Genomic DNA, 23317 nt, shown 5'->3' with positions numbered 1-23317 from the left:
GATTCTCAATCAATCCAATCCTAGAAATCCCCTTGTATGAGTAAGTAACCTTAAAATTCTCATGGGTCTTACCCAATCAGATCAAGCCTCTCCAGAAGAAGTTAACATCTTAACTTCCGAGTTGTTCTCTAGCTAGAATAGGAAAGGAACATATATCGAAGAAACAGTATATTCCAGGCAAGTGGACGATCAGGGTAATGCAAGTCAAATCCTCAAGAAACTTATCAAGTAGTATCTGCCAGCCAGGGCATTAACAAAATAACAAACACTTACCACTTGGTATCTGTCAGCAAAATACCAGACATCAAATGCTGAGACAGAGTCCTGGGATACCAGGGATCAAGCCGATGGGCTGAATGCAAACCAAGCAAGCATGTAGGAAATCTTTTCCACTGAAATCACATCTACTTCAGCAATATAGAAGACCCTCAGGAGATAACCATTTCAAATGTGAAACAGTGAGCAAAACATTTTCACAAAGTCATGCAGAATTCAGCAAGATCAAGTTCATACAGAATGAAATCTTAGGGGTGTAAAGCATGTCGGAAATCATTCCCACTAGAATAATACGGAGACCAACAATATGGAAGTCACTATGATCAAAAACCTCCTCAATGTAAAACAGGCAGAAAAACTTTCTCATGACAGTCCTGCAGAATTCAACAATATCAAATTCATATACTAAGAAATCCGAGGGGTGTAAGCATGTAGGAGATCGTTCCCACTGAAATCGTATCTAATTCAACAATATCAAAGTCGGACAGAAGAGAAACCTTTCTCACTAAAGTAACAACTAAGTCAACAACATTAAATTCATACAGTTAACAGTCCCCATTAATTTTCACGGAGGAGGTACGGAAATGTTCTCACAAAAACATATCTAATTCAATTAAAAAACTCAAAGACAAAGACATTGGGAATCCCACAGCCTTTGAGGAAGATTTCCAACCATGGATGAATCCTCCTGGTCTTCTTTCCACTGTCCTAGGTTCGTTCCTTCTTTCCTTTCACCTCAAATAGGTGAAACTGCCCGATGTGCCCTTTGTTCTTTCTGACTCTCTTCCCTTTCCCGAAGTCCATCCAATCCCATGCAAGTTACAGCATTTGCTTTTCTGGAATTGGATCAATCCCAGGCCGGTCCAGCGCACACTACGCCTCAGGGATTACACTTGGCTCTGCACTCAGGCAACTGTCCGGATGCTAGGGAGCATACCCGGTCAAACACAACCAACGAAAGGATCTTACCTGCTGCACAATCGCTATAACCCTAGAAATACACTTGTCTAAGTGAGTAACCTCAAAATTCTGGTGGGTCTTACCCAGAGAGATCAAGCCTCTGCAGAAGAAGCTAACTTCTTGACTTCTGAGTAGTGTTCTGGTTAGAATCTGACAGACACATATATGGAAAAGTTGTATATGCCAGCCAAGGAAGATTTAATTGACAATTTCTTACACCAGGAAAATGCAAATCAAATCAACAATGAGTTTATCTGTAATCAACTCTATTAACAAATAACAGCAAATGGTGAAAGAGACTGATTCCTGGGAGATGACTCAGAATGATCTAGCAGGGCATACTTTGAGGACGGGCCAGTGTCAAACTCTGAAACCATAACGACTTGGCTCGCATATACAAGGTTTCTTCTGCCCACATATAATCATTGTGAATGAAGTTGTCTGTGGACACCCAGTCTCACTAAAATCATACCTAATACAACACTATCGTATTCATACAGGAGAGAAACCTTATGAAAGAACGTGGGAAGTCGTTCTCACTAAAATCATATCGAATTCAGCAATATCGAATTTGTATAGGTGAGAAACCCTATGAAATGTAAAAAACACAGTAGGACTTTCCCAAATCCTATCTCTCTCAAATCGAAGAATTCATGCAGGAGAGAAATCTTTTGAAGGAAAAATTTCTTCTGCCTAAAAGTTCTCCTGAGTCACTGTAAATCTCATACAGGAAATAAACCTTATGAATGTAAAGAATAGAGGAAAACTTTTTACAAGAAATCAGACCTTCAGCGCTGGAGCCATACTACAGCGGGTGGGCCTTTGCCTTGCATGCAGCTGACCCGGGATCCATTCCCAGTATCCCATACGGTTCCCTGAGCACCACCAGGGAAAGACTGGGAAGCTGCCTCGAAAAGAAGGGGAGCACTAGGTCTCGCTCTGGGGGAGCAAGCCACTCTCTGCCCCCTACAAATATGTCTGTTGCTGAAGAACTCTGACTCAGTGGCCAGACTCCTGCATTCTCCTATTATCAATGCAGGGATTGGAGTGAGGCCCTAGGCGGGCATATTACAAACCACTGGATATTCAAAGGCTAAGTTTAAAAATAAAAAAAAAAACAATAGGAGATGCTGAATAATGAGAATTTCATCTTAAACCAAACCAATCCTGGCATCTTGTCCACGGCAAAAGCAGGAAGCAATACAAAAGACTCGCAGTTCTTCCCCTGCACCATCAAACTCACGGGTTGGAATGCAAGCACAAAGATTTTGGCATGCAAAGGGACATGCATATCATGGAAGCCAGGGAGCATTTTGCATCCAGCAATGACAAGACCACCCAAAATATGATATCAGACTGTGCACAATATTAATGGCTTATGATTTCTCTTAAAACTACCAGAACAGGGGCTGGAGAGACAGTACAGCGGGTAGAGCATTTGCCTTACACGTGGCCGAACTGGGTTCAAGGCCCAGCATCACATAAGGTCAAGAGTAACTCCTGAGTGCAGAGCCAGGAGTATCCCCTGTGCATTACCAGGTGTGCGCAATGAAGGATGGTACAAAAGTCCTTTAAGAGCACCCCAGGAACCTCTTATTCCAATCTAGCCTACACTACCAGATCCCAACTGCATCTTCGGAAAAATTTCACCGTCCACACTCTGGTTGACAGAAGTAGAACGAAAAAAAATCCTTTCTGCATTCAGACTCGCAGCACCTATTACCTTTAAAATGGGATGCGGGGAAACAAACTACACGTTTTACTATGTCTATTTCCTCAGGATTTTTGGAAGCATGCTCTTCTATGTGCACGTGCTCTGGGTCATGATACAGAGGATGTACTCTTACAAAGGTAAAACCTGTTCAGTGTGTGGATAATCTGTTCATCTGTTCCCCTACACAATAAGGATAACAAAAACTGTGCAAACTCCTCTAAATTTTTAGCTTTGGGGATATGAAATCCTAAGAAATAAGGCCAAGCTCAACCAATAACAGGTGAAACGCCTGGGAGTTATTCGGGTCCCCACGACTAGAACCTTAGAACCAGACTTTCCATGCTATATTGACGCTTCAATGCCTACAACCCAGAAGCACCTTCAAGCCTCACAGTGTGGACTAAACCATTGATCCTACAGTGCAATAAAGCCCTACGTGAAAGTCTGAGGGATGCCAAGGACATTCCTCTTCTTTTGTAGATCAGAACGGAGAACTGCCTTTCTGGACCCAATGTGGGCTTAAACGTGAGCCCCAGCTTTACCTTTGCCACAGCTGCACAAGCAAGCGCTTTAATGTTTGACTCCAAAAGTTAGGCATAGCATCTGGAGATTTAACCCAGTCATTAGGTCCCAGAAAAAGACCAACGGGTTATTCAAGCAAGAAGCCAGAGCCAGGTGCAGCAGGATGGCCAAGTGCTTTAAGAGCAGTAGCTGCCACAGCTTTTTTACACAGAGCTCAAGGGATACACTTTCCCTATCAGGATCACCAGGGAAGAAAACTCTGGTGTTCAAGGGGTGGCACAATTCTCCTGGTCAGTCCAAAGCATTCAAAAGATTTCCTGCAGAGCCCATCAAAATTCCATTGACGCTATCCACCAGAACTTGCTGCTGCCAGGGTTATCCTGGGTCAAAATCGCTGCTTCACTCAAATTCATTGTGATGTGAAGGAGGATCTTAGTGCAAAACACAGGTTTAATTTTCACGGAAGAGGTGGGAATATGTTCTCAAAAAATATCTAATTCAATTAAAAACCCAAAGAGGGAGACACTGGGAATCCCTCAGCCATTCAGGCAGGCTTCCTACCATGGAATAATCCTCCTGGTCTTCTTTCCACTATCCTTGGGTGGTACCTTGTTTCCTTACACCTCGTATAGGTGAGACTGCCTGATGAGTCCTTTGTTCTTTCTGATTCTCTTAAATTTACCAGCAGTCCATCCAATCCCATGCAAGTTACAGCAATTTCTCTTCTGGATTTGGGATCAATCCCAGTCCGGTCCAGTGCACAATCTGCTCAGGGCTTACTCTTGGATCTGCACTCAGGCAACTATTCGGATGCCAGGGATCAAACCGGGTCGACCACATACAAGGGAACCATCTTACCTGATGTGGGGTGGCCCCAGCCCTAGAAATATTTAAGTATAAGTCAGTAACCTCAAAATTCTAGTGGGCCTTGCCAATCAGATCAAGCCTCTCCAAAAGAGGCTACATTCTTCACTTCCGAGTTGTTTACTTGCTAGAATCTAACAGATACATATATCCAGAGAATAGTATATTCCAGGCAAGTGAAAGATCAGGGTAATGCGAGTCAAATCCTCAAGAAACTTACCAAGTAGTATCTGCCAGCCAGGGCTTTAACAAAATAACAAACACTTACCACTTGGTATCTGTCAGCAAAATACCAGACATCAAATGCTGAGACAGAGTCCTGGGATGCCAGGGAACAAGCCGATGGGCTGCATGCAAACCAAGCAAGCATGTAGGAAATCTTTTCCACTGAAATCACATCTACTTCAGCAATATAGAAGTCCCTCAGGAGATAACCATTTCAAATGTGAAACAGTGAGCAAAACATTTTCACAAAGTCATGCAGAATTCAGCAAGATCAAGTTCATACAGAATGAAATCTTAGGTGTGTAAAGCATGTCGGAAATCTTTCCCACTAGAATATCTAATTCAAAAATATGGAAGTCACCCTGACGAAAAACCTCATCATTGTAAAGTAGATTTAAAAAAGTGCACTTGTTCAGATCCTGGGCGACCCCCTCACACCCTAACAGCAGGTTAAGTTCCACCTGGTGAAACTCCTGCTCTTCTACACCGCCGACCTAATCGTCTATGCTGCTGAGCTGAACACGGAACCAGAGCCCGAGGCCCCCGCACCCGGGACCCCAACCACACTACAGACCCCTCCTGAGTTCCTCCAGCCCTACCTTCCCAAAGTTCAGATACTTCAGAAAAAGTAGCTCTGATGGGACCAATGCAGAGTGTGTGCATATGCAGGTTCTAGACACTTCCTACAGTAAATATCTTTTCTCTGTGTTTATAATAACCCTAGCCTAGTCTCTTTCGGAACAGGTCTTAAAGACACCAGGTGTATATATATTTTCTATTAAATTATTTATCTATGTGTTTTTTTTCTTTGCAGTGGTACAGGCCCAAAACTATACGCACCATTTGCCATTGCCATCCAGATGTGAAGATAAATAATTAAAAAGCCATCAACATCACTGAAAAAGCTTCCTTCCTACCTCAGAAAGACTGGGTTCACTAAGTCTCCCTCATGGGGGCCAAGCCGCCATTGTCCCCTAAAACTGCGCGTGTTGATGATGAACTCTCACTTGGTGGCCAGACTCCTGCATTCTCCTGTCATGAATGCAGGGATAGGCGTGAGACCCTAGGAGGGCACATCACAAAGCACTGGATAGACAAAGGCTACAATTAAATGTTTTTTTAAAAGGTAAAAAATTAAGGAGATGCGGAATAAGGAGAATTTCACCTAGGACCACAACAATCCTGGCATCCTGTCCATGGGAAAAGCAGGACCCAACACAAAAAACTCCCAGGTTTGCCCCTGCAACATCAAACTGACTGGTTGGATGGCAGGAACAAAGATTTTGGCATGCTCGAATAGGAAATGAATATTGTGGAACCCAGGAAGCATTTTGCATCCAGGAATGGCAAGACCACCCAAAATATGATTTCAGACTGTGGACAAGAATTGGCTTATGATTTTTCTTAGAACTACCAGAACATTGGGCAAGAGCACTAAATAGTGAGTAGGACATTTGTCTTTTACTTCTTGAATCCACCTTCAATCCACAGCATCTAATATGGTTCCTCAAGTTCTGCCAGGATTAAGTCCTGAGTTTAGACCCAGGAATAATGAATGAGCATCGCTAGGTGTGGTCCCAAAACAAAACAAAACAAAACAACTAAAACACAAGACCATTCCTTCTGTACCTCAGGAGCCCTCCATCCCATACATACTCATGTCCTCTGATGCTAGTGCTTTCCCAATGAAATCACCTCTGGGGACAGTGCTGTTTGAGGAGGAGCGTGTGAACTTCACGTGGAAAGAATGGCAGTTCCTGGCTGATGAACAGAGGACCCCGTTCAGTGAGGTGACACTGGAAAACTACAGGACCTGGAATCATTGGGACATTCTGTCATCACACCTGAAGCAATCATCAAGTTCAAGAAAGAGTAGAGCCATGAAAAAATAAAAATAAAACAAGGAGTAGAGCCATGGATGAGAGATAACTCAAAACAGAGTCTCTCAGGAGAGAAACACAAATAAACACAATGTAGAAAAACTTTCTCAAGGAAGCCAGATCTAATTCAACATGAAAGATTTCACACAGGAGAGAAACCCTATGAACATATACAATGTAGGAAAACATTCACAGTGAAATCCTCTCTCTTTCAACATGAGAACTCAAACAAGAGAGAAACCTAATTCATGTACTGAATGCTCAAGGTCTTTCTCTTGTAAGTCATGTCTGATAAAACATAAGAATTCACATGCGATAAACCCTACCAATGCAGTGAATGCAGGAAGAAATCTTTCTCCATTAAGTCATTACTGATTGAACATAACAGGATTCACACGAGAGAAACCCTGTAAATGTAGGGAAACATTCTCATTGAAATCAAACCTCACTAACCATGAGAGGAGACCCTACGCAAGTAGGAAAACTTTCCTTTTAAATCATACCTCGCATTGGGTTGGAGCGATAGCACAACAGATAAGGCATTCCCAGCATTCCATATGGTCTCCCGAGCACCGCCAGGGGTAATTCCTGAGTGCAGAGCCAGGAGTAAACCCTGTGCATCGCCAGGTGTGACTCAAGAAGAAAAAAAAAATCATACCTCACTGAATAGGAGTGAAATTCATTGAGAGAAAACCTGTGAATGGAAAGTAAACAGGAAAACGTTCTCATTATAATCGTATCTCATTAAACAATATAGAATTCATACACGTGAAAAACACTGTTTATTGCAAAGAATGTAAGAAAACCTTTTTGATAGAATTGTACCTCACTCAACATAATTCGTGCAGGAGAGAAACGATATGAATGTAAAGTGTGGATGAAAACTTTTTACAACAAATAAGTTCACCTGATACACAACATACCATACAAAGGAGACAGACCCTTAAGAGCATGAAATGTAGGCAAAGATTATCCATTGAAATGAAACCTCACTGAACTTGAGAAGATTCACAAAGGAGAGAAACCCTGTGAATGCAAGAGAACTTTCTACACGGTGGGAAAGCCAGCCCACACTGCCTTCTCTCTGGGTGGAACCCGTTGTTTCAGGATTGACCTGTACTAAGAAATTAACTTGCTGAAAATTCAAGTATGCAATTTTTTGTGACTGATAACTTGACTTGGAATGGGCTACCTCCCCTTACCTCCCTGTACTTCTGGAAGCTCTGCAGTCATACCCACGAATCACCCACCATACCGCAAAGGCTCTTCTATCATTCTTGCTTCAATGACTCAAAATCTTGAAAGAGAACAAACAGCTGCCAAAACTCCTTCTATCACCCATGCATGGCTGAGACCTCAGGGGCCAGCCCAGGGCCCGCCCAAACAGAGCCCCGGCTGCTGGTCACTCCCCAACTGCAAAATCGCAGTCATGCATCTGGTCAGTCTCCACTATCTCAGAACAGGACTCACCCAGAAATTAACCTGCTGAAAGTTCAGGTCTGCAGGTCTTTGTGACTAAAATCTACAGGCTTTCTCAGTGTTGGGACAGGCTACTTTGTAAATAAGTGTTTAAATAAACTTACAAACTTAAAGGAATGATGGAACTTTCAGATACATGGAATCCTGAATTCAGAGCACAGATATCAATCCTCAGAGTCAGAGTCTGTGAGACTATGACAAAATGGTTAATTCTCAAGGATTGACAGAGTATTTAAGTAAGGTATGTGCCTTGCATGCAGGCAACCATGATTTGGTCCCCAGCAAAGCATATTTTCTCTGAAACCTGTCAGGAGTGATTCCTGTGTACAAAGCCAGAAGTAAGCCCTGAGCAGAGCAAGATATGGCCTAAAATACAAGAAAAGGAAAGATTGTGACACAACAAAACTACTCCTGAAAAAAACGCTTCTGGGCATTTATCTGACATGAAAAATACCCATCTAGAGACATTTATAATCCGATTTGATCATAGCAGATTTGTGATAGGTGAAACATAGGAATTCACCTAAATGCCCATCCACATATGACTGGCTAAAGAAGCAAGGGCATACTGACTCTAGAATACTATTCTGCCATTTTTAAAGATGAAATGTTATTCTGGACAAACTGAAATAGACCATGAGCTAAGTCTGGAAGTGAAAGACAATCATCACTATTTACTCATTTGGAGCATGCATTACTAAAGAAAGTACACCCCAAAGAACTAACAAAATGGGCTTGCTCTTGAAGCCCATGTACTCACTTAAACATGCATATCACTTGCCTCTATGTTCTTGATTTACCTTTTTCTACTCTGGAGTATCCAGTGCTCTCTCCCGAACACACATTTCTTCCTTTCTCTACCGTCACAGCTTTTCAAGTTTTCAAACTAATTTGCTTAAGGGCTTGGACAGTAGTACAGTGACGAGAGCATGTGCCTACACAGAGCCAACCCGCATTCTATCTCCAGCATCCCATGTGGTCCCCCAAGTACAGCTACGAGTAATTACTGAGGGTAGAGCTAGCAGCAACCCCTGAGTTTCTACCGGGTCTGACCCCACCTCCCCCCCAAAAAAAACAATTATATTAACTCTCCTGCTTCACTAAAAAAATTAAAAGTGAAAGAAAATAACAAACTTGCTAGACTGAAGGAATACAATGGTGACTCTCAGAGAGATGGAGTTGGTAGAGCAAGGAACCAGCATGGTCTTTTTGGTGGTGGGATAGCAACCAAAGCTTGGTGGTGGATGTTGTGACAATTATACACATATAAAGGTCTGAAGTTAACAGCATAACCTTAACAATACTTCAAAACAATTTTAAGGCAATTTTGAAAAAGTACATTTCTGTATGAGGTGAATTTTGTTGTGTCAATTTCTCGATAAAAATAAATGCCAAGGAACATATGTGGAAAAGTATCAACCAAAAAAATGGTTCAGGAAAAGACACATCTCAAAATAAACAGAACAGACTAACAGCTTCATTACTGTATCTATGTCACGCTACTTAAACCGAATTAAGTCACACATCTCTATCGGTTTTATCTGCCAAATGGAAAGTCATCCAACACAGATGAAAATTCAAGAACTAATGTTTTCCTATTTCTTAAATATTTCTCATCGTTCTTGGGGGGAGTTAGGTTCTTGGATCTATATATGAACCAATTTACCACATGTAATCTGATTGGTATTAAATATATTCCCAAGGATAATAAACTGCGCTTAAAAATTAAGAACATGAGGCAATGGAGAGATGAAAAAGCAGGTCAGGCGTGTGAACTGCACATAGCTAACCTGCGTTCAATCTCCTTGGCATCCAATATGGTCTTCCAAGCACTGCCAATAGTAATAACTGAGTGCAGAGCCAGGAGAAATCCAGAAGAATCGCCAGGTGTTACCTGACCACCCGCGCCCAAAAGAAGTAAGGGCATCAGACTTTAGAGAGTATATATCCCTCAAGGATTAATGTACACGGGAATAAAATCATTGACCTCCAAAAGATTTTACATATCAAAAGTGAGATATAATTGGTTTTGATTTTTAAAAAATGCTTCTTATAATAGTTCAAATCTGGGGCCAGACAGACACTTCGGTGGACAGGGTGATTCTTTTCCAGGCAGCTGTCCTATGTTCTGTCCCCAGAACCTCATATAGTCCTGAGTCCTGCCAGGATTGACCCCTGTGCACAGAGCTAGGAGTTAAGTCATGAGTAGATCCTGGTGGGACCCAACATACACACACAAACATACACACACACAAGAACACACCATTTCATGTGCAATTCTACCAAGCAACTCAATCGGCTGCAGTCTTAGTGATGCCTGTAATCTCTGGAATTGGGAGATCCCAAGTTCCGGGAGTGCCAGGATTTGATACCTGTGGGATATATCATTGCTCCTACTCCTACTCTTAGGACCATGCCATTTAGAATGCTCCTTGTGCCTTCCAGTCAATGTGGGTATCTGACCTTTGATCTCTGTCCCTATCCCTGTTCTTTTCTTCCCTTTCCTCCCTCCTACTTAAGGACCTGTGTTCCTGTTTGGGCTTCTTCTTCTTTGGCTCCCTGTCTCTGCTCCGGCCTCTGTTCAGGAGTGGTAGGCTGTCCTGACCTCAAGGGAGGTGTGGTACTGCTTCAGCCCCTCCCTGAATTCTGACTTCTGAACCTTTTTTGAGTTCTTGTTGTTGAACTTTTTACAGTCGGGGGAATTGTTTTCCTTTAGCATCTTGCTTCTGGGTGATGAAGAGGAGACTGGTGCATCGTGCTGTACCTCCCGCTTTTCTTCATGTACTTTTTTTCCTTTTTATCTGGAGATAAAAAAATGGACGAAAGCAACAAATAGGAAATGAAAAAATATACAACTCTCCCACAAAAGTTCCTATTTTCTAAATAAAATAGATCAAATGCAGAACCAGGAGTAAGCCAAAGCACCATCAGGTGTGACTCCCACCCCCCAAAACTAACTTGAAGTTGGGGTGGTGATGCTTGGAGGACCATACAGTATGCAAGAGTTCAAACCCAGGTTGGCTGTGTATAAATCAAACACGCTACCCACTCGCTGCACTATTATCATCCAGTTTAATTATTTGAATTTTAATAGTATATTAATATTCATGGCAAGACTGCAAAAAAAGCAAAGTTTATAAGATGAACAGTCAAAGTATCATAATTGTCATCCTCTAATATAAAAATCATGAGCTTTGAAAATGTCTTAGAAGATTTTCTAGAAAGTGTGTATGCCCATCAGATATTCCTTAAATTTACTTTTCTCTAGGGAAGTCGGATGAAATAAAAAGAGTATTGGGGTGAAGCAATAACGAGGCAGGTAGGGCATTTGCCTTGCACACTCCCGGGTCGGGTTCGATACCCAGCATCCCATATGGTCCCCTGAGTACCACCATGTGTAATTCCTGAGTGCAGAGCGAGGAGTAACCCCTGTGTATCGCCAGGTAGGAGAAAAAAGAAAAATAATCAGTATCTATATTTGTATCTTGACATAAACTTAAATTTACTAAGTCACTATTTCTTAAGAGTTTTGGTTATATGAACATTTTCTTTCTATTAGAAAATAAACTTACCTTTCTACCGTTAAATAAACAGCTTTATCCATCAAAAAAGTTAAGACCACCTGGAATCAGTTTTGGTCATAACACTTTACCTTTTTTGCGTTTTTTTTTGTGGGCTTGTCATCCTCAGAGTCCTCATCTGAAAATTTTGGAGGCTTGTGTGCCCCACAACCCTTCTCCTGAAGCAATCTGGTCACATCATCCAATTCATCTGAGTCCTTAGGAGCCCTATAGTTAGACACATGATCCATTCGAATAGTCCGTCCTTTGATCTCAGACAGAAAGACAACGCATCAGCAAAGATAGCCCTTCTACGAAACGAAGTGACCCACACAAACTTCGTGCTAATTCTATATCTGGGGAAATCTCCAAAACTGTTTGCCCAACAGGTGTGTTTGAGCACATTTCCCAGCCAGCAATTTTCTCTGCTCTCTGGGCAACCACAGGACTGAGGGCTACTGCGCCCCTGAGGCAAGTGCACTAGCATCTTCGGTCAGTTTACCCCTGTGTGCCATACAAATATTTTTGTGCTCTATTGGTGGCATGATATAAAAAAAAAACTCTGGGAATTTTTGTAACTAGCTCACACTGATACTTTTGCTATGAAACACAAACTCTGGGCAAACAACAGAATATCAAAAACTCACATCAAACAAAACCATTTCTTTTTTCAAGCACATACTTAAAAATTCTTTTCTGATGGTGGGGGATGTTGAACCACTACTGAATGTGCTCAGATCATGTGGGCTGTCCAGGTCATAACCCTGGTCAGCCTGGTAAGGTCTGAGCCCTACCCACGGTAGGATCACTTCACTCTCTGATACATACTCAATTCTATATTCATTAGGCACTCAACATTCCCAAAGTCTAGCTTTTATTGTTCCAATACAAGGTCAGATTTTAGTTTTACTTTCAGTCTAATCTACCTTTTATGATCTATCACATTTCCCATTGAAAAACATTTTTGAGGACCTGGAGAGAGAGCACAGAGGATAGGGCATTTGCCTTGCACACGGCGAATCACGGTTCAATTCCCAGCATCCCATATGGTTCCCCCAGCAAGGCAAGTAGTAATTCCTGAGTGCAGAAGCAGGAGTCATTGTGCATCCCCAGGTGTCACCCAAAACACAAATTAAATAAATAAATAAATAAAGACATTTTTGAGGGTCCAGAGTGATAGCACAGAGGGTAAGGCATTTGCCTTGCATGTGGCCGACACAGGTTCGATCCACAGCATCCCATATGGTTCCCCCAGCAAGGCCAGGAGTATTCCCTGAGTGCAGAGCCAGGAGTAACCCTGAGCATCGCTGTGTATGACCCAAAGAGGGAAAACATGTTTTGAAAACCATCCCTTCTATGACTGACTTTGAATATAGGATCCATAAAATGAAAACCTATAACCCCATTCCATGCTGTCCTCGTAACTACTTATTACTGGTGCAATCAGTGACAAATTCTCTAAGAGTCACTCTCCTGGGCTGGAGAAATACAGTGGTGAGGAGGGAAAGGTAAGAAACAAAGGCCTCCCTGGGTGGGTGGGGGAATAGCTAATACTGAGGAAGAAAGAAATGCTGACTGGGGCACAGGCCCATGTAATTGCTCCCTAGAACAATTTCCCCACACCCCTGAAACTCTTATAGTCTCATCCTGGTGGCCCCTGGGCCTCTCTGAATCAGGGGAAAAATAAAACCAAACCATTCCATCAGAAACATTCCGCCAAATCCTGCTTCATACTTTTACTCACCTTGATGCCATTAAAATTGTCAACAGCCAGAATTGTGCTCCGGTGGTCTTCATAGCAAAGGAAACAGAATCCCTTGGATTTCCCAATCTTCTTATTGTGTACCAGACTTATGTTACCAATCTCACCATATCTATTTAACAAAAAAAGACACTATTTGAAGTAAAATGTTCAGAATGGATGACAAAACTTAAATATTGACTATGAAGACAGAGCTAGAACCAGATGACAAATGAAGGTTAACTATAAAAACTTATAGGGAGGGAGCTAAAGCACGGCAGTGGGTAGAGCTCTTGCCTTGCATGCAGTCAATCAGGTTCAATCCCTAGCACCCCATATCATTCCTTGAGCCCCACCAGGAGTGATCCCTGAGCACCACTGGTGTAGCATCCCTAAATAAGACAAAAAAGTTAATGAGAAATGTCCCATTTAAACAGTGAGTGAAGAAAAGAAAAGTGCCTGCCATAGCTGAAGGCTGGGGAGTGGGGGGTGAAGGGTGATGGGAGGGGAAACTGGGGACACCGGTGCTGGGAAATATACACTGGTAGAGAGATGGGTGTTGGAACACCGACTGAAACTTAATCTCAAACAGCTTTTTAAGGGTCTATCTCACAGTGATTCAATTAAAAAGGTAAAAGGTTTAAATATACAGATAATAACTAAGATTCAAAATTCATGCCTCCCACCTAAATTAACATACTCAATCACTCCCAGGAGAGATCCCAGAGCACAAAGCCAGGAGTAATCCCTGAGCAGAGCTCGGTGTCACTGGGACAACGGTATAGCTTGTAAGGTACTTTCCTTGCACACGGCCGGCCCAGGGTCAATCCCCGGCATCTCATACATTCTTCAAGCACCACAAAGTATGATTCCTGAGCCCAAACCCATGAGTATTGCCAGGTGAGGCACAAAAACAAAAACCTAATATTTTTAATAGAGTCAGAAAAAGAAAACAGCAAGCAGAAAACTCAGTGGTGAGTTCAGTATATGCTTTGCAGGTGGGACACCTAGGCTCAATTCCTGGTATCAAATGCTTCCCCAGGTACCACCAGAAGTACTCCCCCTGCACCAAGCTGGAAAAAGTTCCCAAGCATCAGTGGATAGGGCCAAATACAAAAAAAAAATTGATGAATACATTATAAACATAATCATAGACACATATTTCTGCCAAAACCTAGAATCTTTAATAAGAAGTACAAAAAACAGCTCAAGTGTTGCCAAGAACATTTACCTACTTAATTGATGAAGCTATAGCACAGCGGGTAGAGCATCTGCCTTGCATATAGCCGACCCGGGTTTGATTCCTCGATCTCTCTTGGAGAGCCTGGCAAGCTACCAAGAGTATCCCGTCCGCAAAGCAGATCCTGGCAAGCTCCTCGTGGCGTATTTGTTATGGCAAAAACAGTCACAATAAGTCCCACAATGGAGATGTTACTGGTGCCCGCTGGAGCAAAACGATGAACAACGGGAGGACAGTGTTACAGTGTACTGTTATCTGCCAATGCAATTAGGAGAAAACATATAAATCAGAAATAAAAGGTGAAACCGTATCCGTTTGAAGACTAGATGTGATTGTACTATAGAAAACCCAAAATACTCCTAATTAAGAGTCCAAAATTTACTTAAAATCACAATGCCTAATTAAATTTTTTCTTAAAACTAGGATATAGTTACAAATAAACCACTTTCTTTTTTTATATATTTTTTATTAGTGAAACACCATGAGGTACAGTTATAGACTTATAAATTTTTGTGCTTGGGATAAACCACTTTCTTGAATTCAAACAGTGATTGGTTAGAAATATATAATGGAGAAGGAACCACATTTATAATTAGCAAGAAAAATAAAATTTAAAAAAATCTTCAGGGGCAGAACAATAGTACAGTGGGGAAGGTACTTGCCTTACAAGTGTCAGACACAAATTCGATCCACGATATCCAATATGGTCCCCTAAGCACCGCCAGGAAAAATTTCTGAGGGCAGAGACAGGCGTAACACCTGAGCACTGCCGTGTATGGACCAAAAACAAAAATAAATAAATACATAAACTTGAGGGATTGGAGAAAGAGTACAGTGGGTAGGGCACATGCCTTACACATATCCCACCTGGGTTCTATTCTCTCTATGAGGTCCCCCAAGCACTGTCAGGTCTAATTCCTGAATGCAGAGTCAGGAATAAACCCGGAGCACGCAGAATATGGCCAAAACAAAAAAATGTAAATAAATAAATAATGAAAATGGACTTGAACAGGGCTGGAGATAGAGTACAGGGTCAAAGCGCTTGCCTGAAATGTGACAGACTTGGCCTAATCCTCGTTATGACATATGGGCCCTGAGCCCTGACACTAGGGGACACTGATAACAGAGCCAGGAATAAGCCATGAGCAACATCAGGTATCACACCAAAAGAAAAATAAAGTATAAATGGTACTTTCAGTAATACTTTTTATAACTCCTCAAAGAAACATAGATTTAAGTAAATATAAAAATATAAAAATATCCCTTGTTGGGCTTAATGGCTCTAAGGTGAGATACAAAAATCTTCACACATATACAAATAAGAAAACATTTTTGGATCATTTTAATGCATTATTCATAACAAGCAATACAAAATGTATTATCTAGTACTTGGTTTGAGGGCAGGCTTAAGTTGTGGTCAGACAATCCGAAATAATGGGGGTGAGAAGGTGTAATGGTGGTGGAATTGGTGATGGAATAGTGAATGTAATAAATTCTTCTGAACAATTTTATAAAAATAAAATTGGCAGAAAAATATCCTTTGTTGTTGGTTAGGATATGCAAACATAATCAAAACACTAAAAATCCTTCTCAAAATTAATATATAAACTTCATTCCAGTTTTAAAATGCACACCTTTTTTCCCTGAAGTAGAGTAAGTTGCTTCCAACATTCTTGTGGGAAAATGAACATAAGAATAACTAGGAACGGGGCTGGAGTGATAGCACAGCAGATAGGGCATTAGCCTTGCATGTGGCCAACCTGGGTTCAATTCCCAGCATTCCACATGGTCCCCTGAGCACCACCAGGTGTAACTCCTGAATGGAAATCCAGGAGAAACCCCTGTGCATTGCCGGGTGTGACCCAAAAAGGAAGAAAAAAGAAATACCCAGTGGTGCTCGGGTGTTACTCCTAGCTCTATGCTCAGGGGTCATTCTAGACACTCTAGGGGACCATCTGTGATGCTGGGGATTAACACAGAGGTAGGGTGGGATAGGGGGGTGGGGGTGGTAGGGATACTGGGACTGTTGGTGGTGGATAATGTGAACTGGTGGAGGGATGGGTATTCAATCATTGTATAACTGAAACCCTAACACAAAAATTTGTAAGTCTACAACTGTACCTCATGGTGTTTCACTAATAAAAATTTAAGAAAAAAAAAACAGGATGAACCACATGCAAGACAAGCACTTAACCCTGAAATTTCTGGCAAGATAAAAAAGAATAAGAGATTTTTATAATTTACATGACAGGTCAAGGACTACAAAGCAGTTTTTCTGCTACACTAAAGAGATTATCAGCAAGCTGGGGAGACGACTCAAAGGGCTGTTACCACTGCACTGCATTCTAGAAACCCAGGGTTGATCACCAGCACCATATGTTCCCTTGAGCACCAGTGAGAACGACCCCAAGCAATGGACTGGGAGTAGCCCCTAAGCACCACTGGGTAAGGCCCAGAAACAACAAAGGGCTTTTTGAGACAGAAGGTGAAACTGAATAAAACAGAAAGGTTCGATAATACTTCTGTATGACAGTTGATTTCCTGATGGCATTGTTCTTTTGAAAAAACAAATTGAAGAATTTTGGTACTGGGCTGGAGGGCAGCACAAGGCACTTGCCTCGTGACTAGGGTTCACATAGCATCCCATGTGCTACCCCAAGCACTGCCACGAGTAATTCCTAAGTGCACAGCCAGGAGTAATCCCTGAGCATCGCCAGGTATGGTCCAAACACACAAATCATGTCTTGCAATGGACTCTAAGATAATTTAGTAAAATCAGAAAATGTGAAACAGGTAAAAATAGTAATAACAATTAGATACTATAGTAATAGACAGGGACTTGGCTAAGGGGATAGAGTGGCATTCCTTACATTTTATAATTTTTCTGTATTAGTTTTGAAATGAAAGTTTAAAATACATGAACATGAAATATAAGCAGTATTTCAAGATAAAAATCAAAGAAACAGTAGAGGAACTGGTTTTAAAAGGCCTCTCTAGACCTCAAACTAAAAACTTCTCAACATGAAAGAATAATGGCACAGTACTAGCACACATCAAATTGGAGAGTAAGACTGAGCACCACTGTGCCCAAAATACAAAAAAAAAATTGTTCAAGTTATCTGCTCATTATCCACCATAGCTACCTTCAAAATCAAATGTCTGCAAGGGGGCCTTACAAACAGAACCCAGGGACCATTCCGTGGATATTGGGTCAGACAACTCAGTGGAAGGGCTAAAGGATGCGGTGCTGCACTGACACTACAGATTGGGGAAACTCCAGTGCCACCTGGCAGTGCTCTGGGCCCACCAAGGATATACCTCTTGAAGCATTGAGCAGTGCTTTTAGTGCTGTGGGACATCAGACCTAGTTTAATAATCTAAGGTCCTAACCTGCTATCTCCTTGCCCCGCAAAATCAGTTTGAATATATAAATATTAACCCTACCTCACACAGATTAAGGATTATAAAGAAAACTTTTAAGCATTTCACAAATGTAAATCCTCATTCAAACATGTCCTACCTCTATAAATGCGTTTATTAGTATGACTTATGAGATTTTTCAAAGCAGCTAGGAATGTGTCCCAGACAAAGCAATGAGAGGATGGGGAAAGTGAAAAGGGGCAGGGGGAAGAAGATAGGAGTGAGGGGTAGGGGAGGAGAAAGGAAAGAGCAAGAAGTGGCGGAAGAGATAAGGGGAAAGGGGGAAGTGGAAAGGGAAGAGGAAGGTAAGAAAAAAGAAAAGAGGGAGGGCATGGGGAAGTGAAAGCGGGAGAGGTGGGAGGGGTGGAGGAAGGCAAAAAAGAGGAAGATGGAAGGGTAAAGGGAGAGGGAATAAGTCAGAAGTGAAGAGAGGCATGGGGGAAGGCTAGGGAGAGAGTAAATCAGTGAAGGGAAGGGGAAGAGGAGGGGAGAGAAGGGGAAGAGGAGAGGGAAAGAGGATGAAAGGGAGAAGGGAAAACGAAGAAGGAATAAGGGAGAGGATTATAAGAGGATGAGAAGGGTAAGGGGAGGACAGGAACTGGAGCATAGCACAGCAGGTAGGGTGTTTGCCTTGCACATGGCCAACCCGGGTTCAAATCTCAGCATCCTATATAGTCCCAGGAGTAATTCCCGAGTGCATAAGCCAGGAGTAACCCTGTGCAAGGCCGGGTGTGACCCAAAAAGAAGCACTGAAGTGTACTCTCCCACCGTTGTTCATAGATATATGCTCTAGTGTGCCCAGTAACGTCTCCATCGTGAGACTTGTGGTTACTGTGTTTGGCATATTGAAAATGTCAAGGGGAGCGTGCCAGGCTTTGCCGAGCCAGCGAGATACTCTGGGTAGCTTGCTGGGCTCTCTGACAGGTGTGGAGGAATCGAACTCGAGTCGGCCATATTGGGCACTTGCAAGGCAAACACCCTACCCGCTGTGCTATCGAAATTAAAAATTAAAAATAAATAAAACTGTACAACATTAAAAAATAGAGGAGGAAAGGGAATGGGGAGAGCAGGGGGCGTGGGAAGAAGAGGGGGAGAGCACGGGGGAGGGGGAAGGAGAAGACAAGGGGAGGGGGAGAGGAAAATAAGGAGATAAGGAGAAGCGTAGAGGAGGACAGGGGAAATGAAAATGGACATGAAGGGTCGGGGAGAAGAGGGGAGAGGGGGTGACAAAGGAAATGGGGAGGGGGAAGAGAAAGAGGTAATTGTGTGGGGGGGGAAATGCGGGGAAAAATAAAAACCTGGAAAAAGAACAGAAATAAGGGTGCTGGAGAAATAGTACCGTGGGTACGGCGCTTGCCCTGCCCGTGGCCAATGTCGGGGGTCCCATCTCTGGCATACCATATATTCCCCAGACACTGCCAGTTGTGATCCTGGTGCATTGAGCCAGGAGAAACCCAGGAGAACTGCCGGGTGTGGCCCCCAAGAAAAGAAGCAGAAATACATGCCGGCAGGGCTGGAGCGCTCGTGTAGTACGTAGGGCAGTCGTCTTGCATGAGGCTGACCCAGGTTCAATCCCTGGCACCATCCCTGGACCATCCCATAGGTTCTGTGAGCACCGCCAGAAGTAACTGCTGAATGCAGAGCCCCGAGTGACGTCTGACCATCGCTGGGTGTCACCTAAACGGGGGGGGGGGGGGTCGCGAGAGCCAGGGAGAGTAGAGGAATAACGGGAGAAGAGAGGCGGAAGGCTGAAACCCTCCCTCGAAAGCCAGGCGGCGGGGAACCCTGTTGGAGTACACGGAGCTTAGGTTTATCAGATTGTGCCCATCACAGTGCTCCCGAGTCACTCCCATTACTTTGTCTGTCTGTAACCTCTTCTATGCTCTCTTCCCCAACCAATTTGTAAGGTCTCATCCTTCTTAGACACTGAAGCTGTACTGTAAGTTAATATTGTCTTTCTCCTCTCCTTATGTCTTTTGAGCAGTTTACTTTAATGCAATGTCCTTTTGTATAGATACAGGAAGGCAATTAATTAATATGCTCCGTAACTTAGGAATTGATTGGGGAAGAGAGCATAGAAGAGGTTACAGACAGACAAAGTAATGGGAGTGACTCGGGAGCACTGTGATGGGCACAATCTGATAAACCTAAGCTCCGTGTACTCCAACAGAACCCGAGGCGCACGGCGGCAGAACTCACCCAAGAAGATCCAGGCGCTGCTGTCCTTGTACTCGGCGTGCCAGGACACCTTCTCCGCCACCCCCAGCTGGTCCCCTCGCTCCTTGAGCTCGTTGATTAACTTCAATTTCGTCAACAGGCTGCAGAAGTTGCCACCGAGTAAAGAAACGGCCCGGCGACCGAGAGCGCCCAACTAGGGGTCCCCTGGAAGAGTGAGTCTCGGCGCAGTCCGGGCTTCGCGACCCCCGCCCCCCCGGACGCTTCGCCCCCCGCCCCGCCACTTCCCTCAGCTCCTCCCGCCCCGCATCCCAATCCCCCAGCCCCGACCTCCCACACTCCACGGAGGACAACCGGAGCCTTACTTCATCTTCCACAGGTTTCTGCTCCAAGATGCGGATGTAACGACCTCTGGAAAAAGCCGTTTAACGGTCGCCCGGCTTCAGCGCGCAATCCCATTGGACTAGAGCTGCCCCGGAAGAGATCATTCAAACCGGAAGAGATTAGGCACGTCGGGACATAAGGCGAGGAACGCATGCGCACTAGAACCGGGACATGTCTCACGGCAACTTTGACTTTGCCACACTTTTTTCCCTCCTAGTCCCTACCTTCTGCCGGTGAACCTGAAGTGGGAAATGCGTCTGTTGCCGTCGACCATATTCTTTACGCCTGGGATGCTGATTACGTGTGCCACTAGTATTTGCTGATTGAAAGCTGGGACAAGATGACTGATTCGGCACTTTTGATCCCATCCTTTACTTCCAGTACTAAAAACCCTGTTTAGGTGACACTCAGATACATATTGAGATGGACTCATACCTAAAACATCCCTTGTCAGGGTTCGAGCGATAGCACAGGGGCTAGAGGGTTTGCTTTGCAGGCGACCACCCGGGGTTCGATTCCCAGCATCACATATGGTCCCCCTGGGTGCTGCCTGGAGTAATTTCTGAGTATATGAGTCTAGAGTGACTCCTGTGCATCGCGGGGTGTGACCCAAAAAAGCAAAAAACAGTTAAAAAAACAATAAAAAATAAATAAAACATCCCTTGTCACTTGGACCTTTTATTGATTGCTGCCTTTGATTCTATTCTCTTAAGAAGGCCCTCGAGGCTGTCCCGTTTTTCATCGATTTGCTCGAGCGGGCCCAGTAACATCTCCATTGGAGATTTTGTTGTTACTGTGTTTGGCATATCGAATACATCACGGGTGGTTTGTCAGGCTCTGCCGTACGGGCGAGATACTCTCGGTAGCTTGCCGGGCTCTCCCAGAGGTGCAGAGGAATCGAACTCGGGTCGACCATGTTGGCCGCTTGTAAGGCAAATGCCCTACCGCTGTGCTATCGCTCCAGCCCAGAAAGTTGTTAAACTATACTCCCTGAAATTCTGTAATCTTGTAAACTAATTCATGGATTTTTTTAAAGAAATGAAAGTCCTCACACAAAAATCCAGTACGGAACATTCAGAAATGTAAAATGTTTGTATACCTGTATAGCAGCTTTTGGAAAAATCAATACTGGGCATTATAGTACAACCAAACTATGAAATGCTACAACCTATGAAAAATGACTATGCAAGCCTGAATGTATGTTTTGCGTCTCTCTTCCTGGAACCAGTTACGTTCCGCTTGCATCAAACCCAGAATAGACCCAGAGTACTGACAAATGTGATCCACCAAATAAAGCCATTTTCTAGGCTGAGGGTGCTAACTCAGTAGTAGAGTGTTTGCCTGATTGTTGTGAGGTCCCAAAGGACAAGAGGGAAAAAATTGCAAATACATTGCTTAAAATATGGTCCTTAAAAAAAACTTAACAGAGAAAACTAAAAGAAACTCACAGACAATAATAGCACATTTGTGATTGGAAGGTGCCCCGCCTCCACCACTCCACCCCCCTCCAGGGCTGATTAAAAGAAAAAAAGAACAGGAGTTTCAGTAGAAAAGGAAAATTTGAGAAGGAAAATTCTTTGTTGTCCCTCAAATCCATCTCATAGGCAACTGACTAGTGTGACCCTCTATGCAGAATTAAATGCTCAGATTTATAGGAAAATTACTACTCAAAAGATAGCACAGTGGTAGGGCATTCGCCTTACAAGCGGCCAACATGGCCGACCCAAGTTCGATTCCTCCGCCCCTCTCGGAGAGCCCGGCAAGCTACCGAGAGTATTTGATATGCCAAACACAGTAACAACAAAGTCTCCAATGGAGACGTTACTGGGCCCGCTCGAGCAAATCGACGATCAACTGGAGGGCCTTTACCTTTTACCTTTACCATCTCTTTCCATGGTGACTCTTACTCAAGTGAGGAGCATAAATAAAAATTATAATTACATGTATTAATAGCAATTTCTATTAAGCTGATAATATGACAAGTAAAAAGAGACTATGGAATAAGAAATTTACACATATTGGCCCTCCAGCAACTGAGGTTCAAAGAAGTTAGTTTGCAAGGTACTCTGACTCAGCCTGTGAGATCAGGTTGATTTCATCAGAATCTGCAAACAGGCATTTGAGCATCAGTTCTCAGTGAATTATGTACATTTCACTCTAGAAATAACGAGCAACGAGTAGAAGAGATGGAAGCATATGTGATCTAAATCATATTGAATATTTGAATTCGACTGGAATATATTTATGTCCATAACTCAAATCATAATATCCTAAAAATGAGGGCCGAGACTTCTGAAGGTCCAGCTCAGAGATGCAGAAATGAAGTCCTTCCGGAAGGTACTTTGAGGGGCTGGAGCGATATAGTGGGTAGGATGCTTGCACAAGGCCGACTGGGTTTGATGCCTGGCATCTCATATGGTCCCCCAAGCACTGCCAGGAGTAATTCCTGAGTGTAGAGCCAGTAGTAACCCCTGAGCATCACCGGGTGCGCCCAAAAAGCAATCAATCAAGCAAGCAAGTAAGTAAATATATTATCAAAGGCACTTTGATAATGAGGGTCATAAGGAAAACCATACCCTGAAGAGGTTCAGTGCCCTTCCAAGGAGCAAAACAGAGGCTGCCCACAAACTACAGTTTCTCTTAATTCATTCTATCTTTGCCTCTCACCCACCCCATCCCAGCTATACATTAACTTTATAAAATTATCTTGGCCATGCAAACTAAACAGTGACAGATTGCGTATGGGTTTTTTTTCTGCTCCTAGGAATCTTAGGTTGCTTAGATGTAGGGTTAAAGTCACCACTGAAAAATTGTTAACTAGCATCCAGCACTATCTTACTGGTTTCTTTGAGTGACTAAGAAATGAGAGTTGGGTTT

The 23317-nt window shown here is 43.1% G+C and overlaps 1 pseudogene; it reads right to left on the bottom strand.

Annotated features, from left to right (window-relative positions):
• Positions 1–10227: 10227 nt before the first annotated feature.
• The window catches only part of LOC130018091 (RNA-binding motif protein, X-linked 2-like), a 65101-nt pseudogene continuing 52011 nt past the window's right edge, over positions 10228–23317 (bottom strand).

This window comes from Sorex fumeus, unplaced genomic scaffold (genome assembly GCF_029834395.1).
Source record: "Sorex fumeus unplaced genomic scaffold, SorFum_2.1 ptg000236l, whole genome shotgun sequence".
NCBI lineage: Eukaryota > Metazoa > Chordata > Mammalia > Eulipotyphla > Soricidae > Sorex > Sorex fumeus.
Note: the sequence above shows the minus strand (reverse complement) of the source record. Positions and strands in the feature narration are given on the sequence as shown.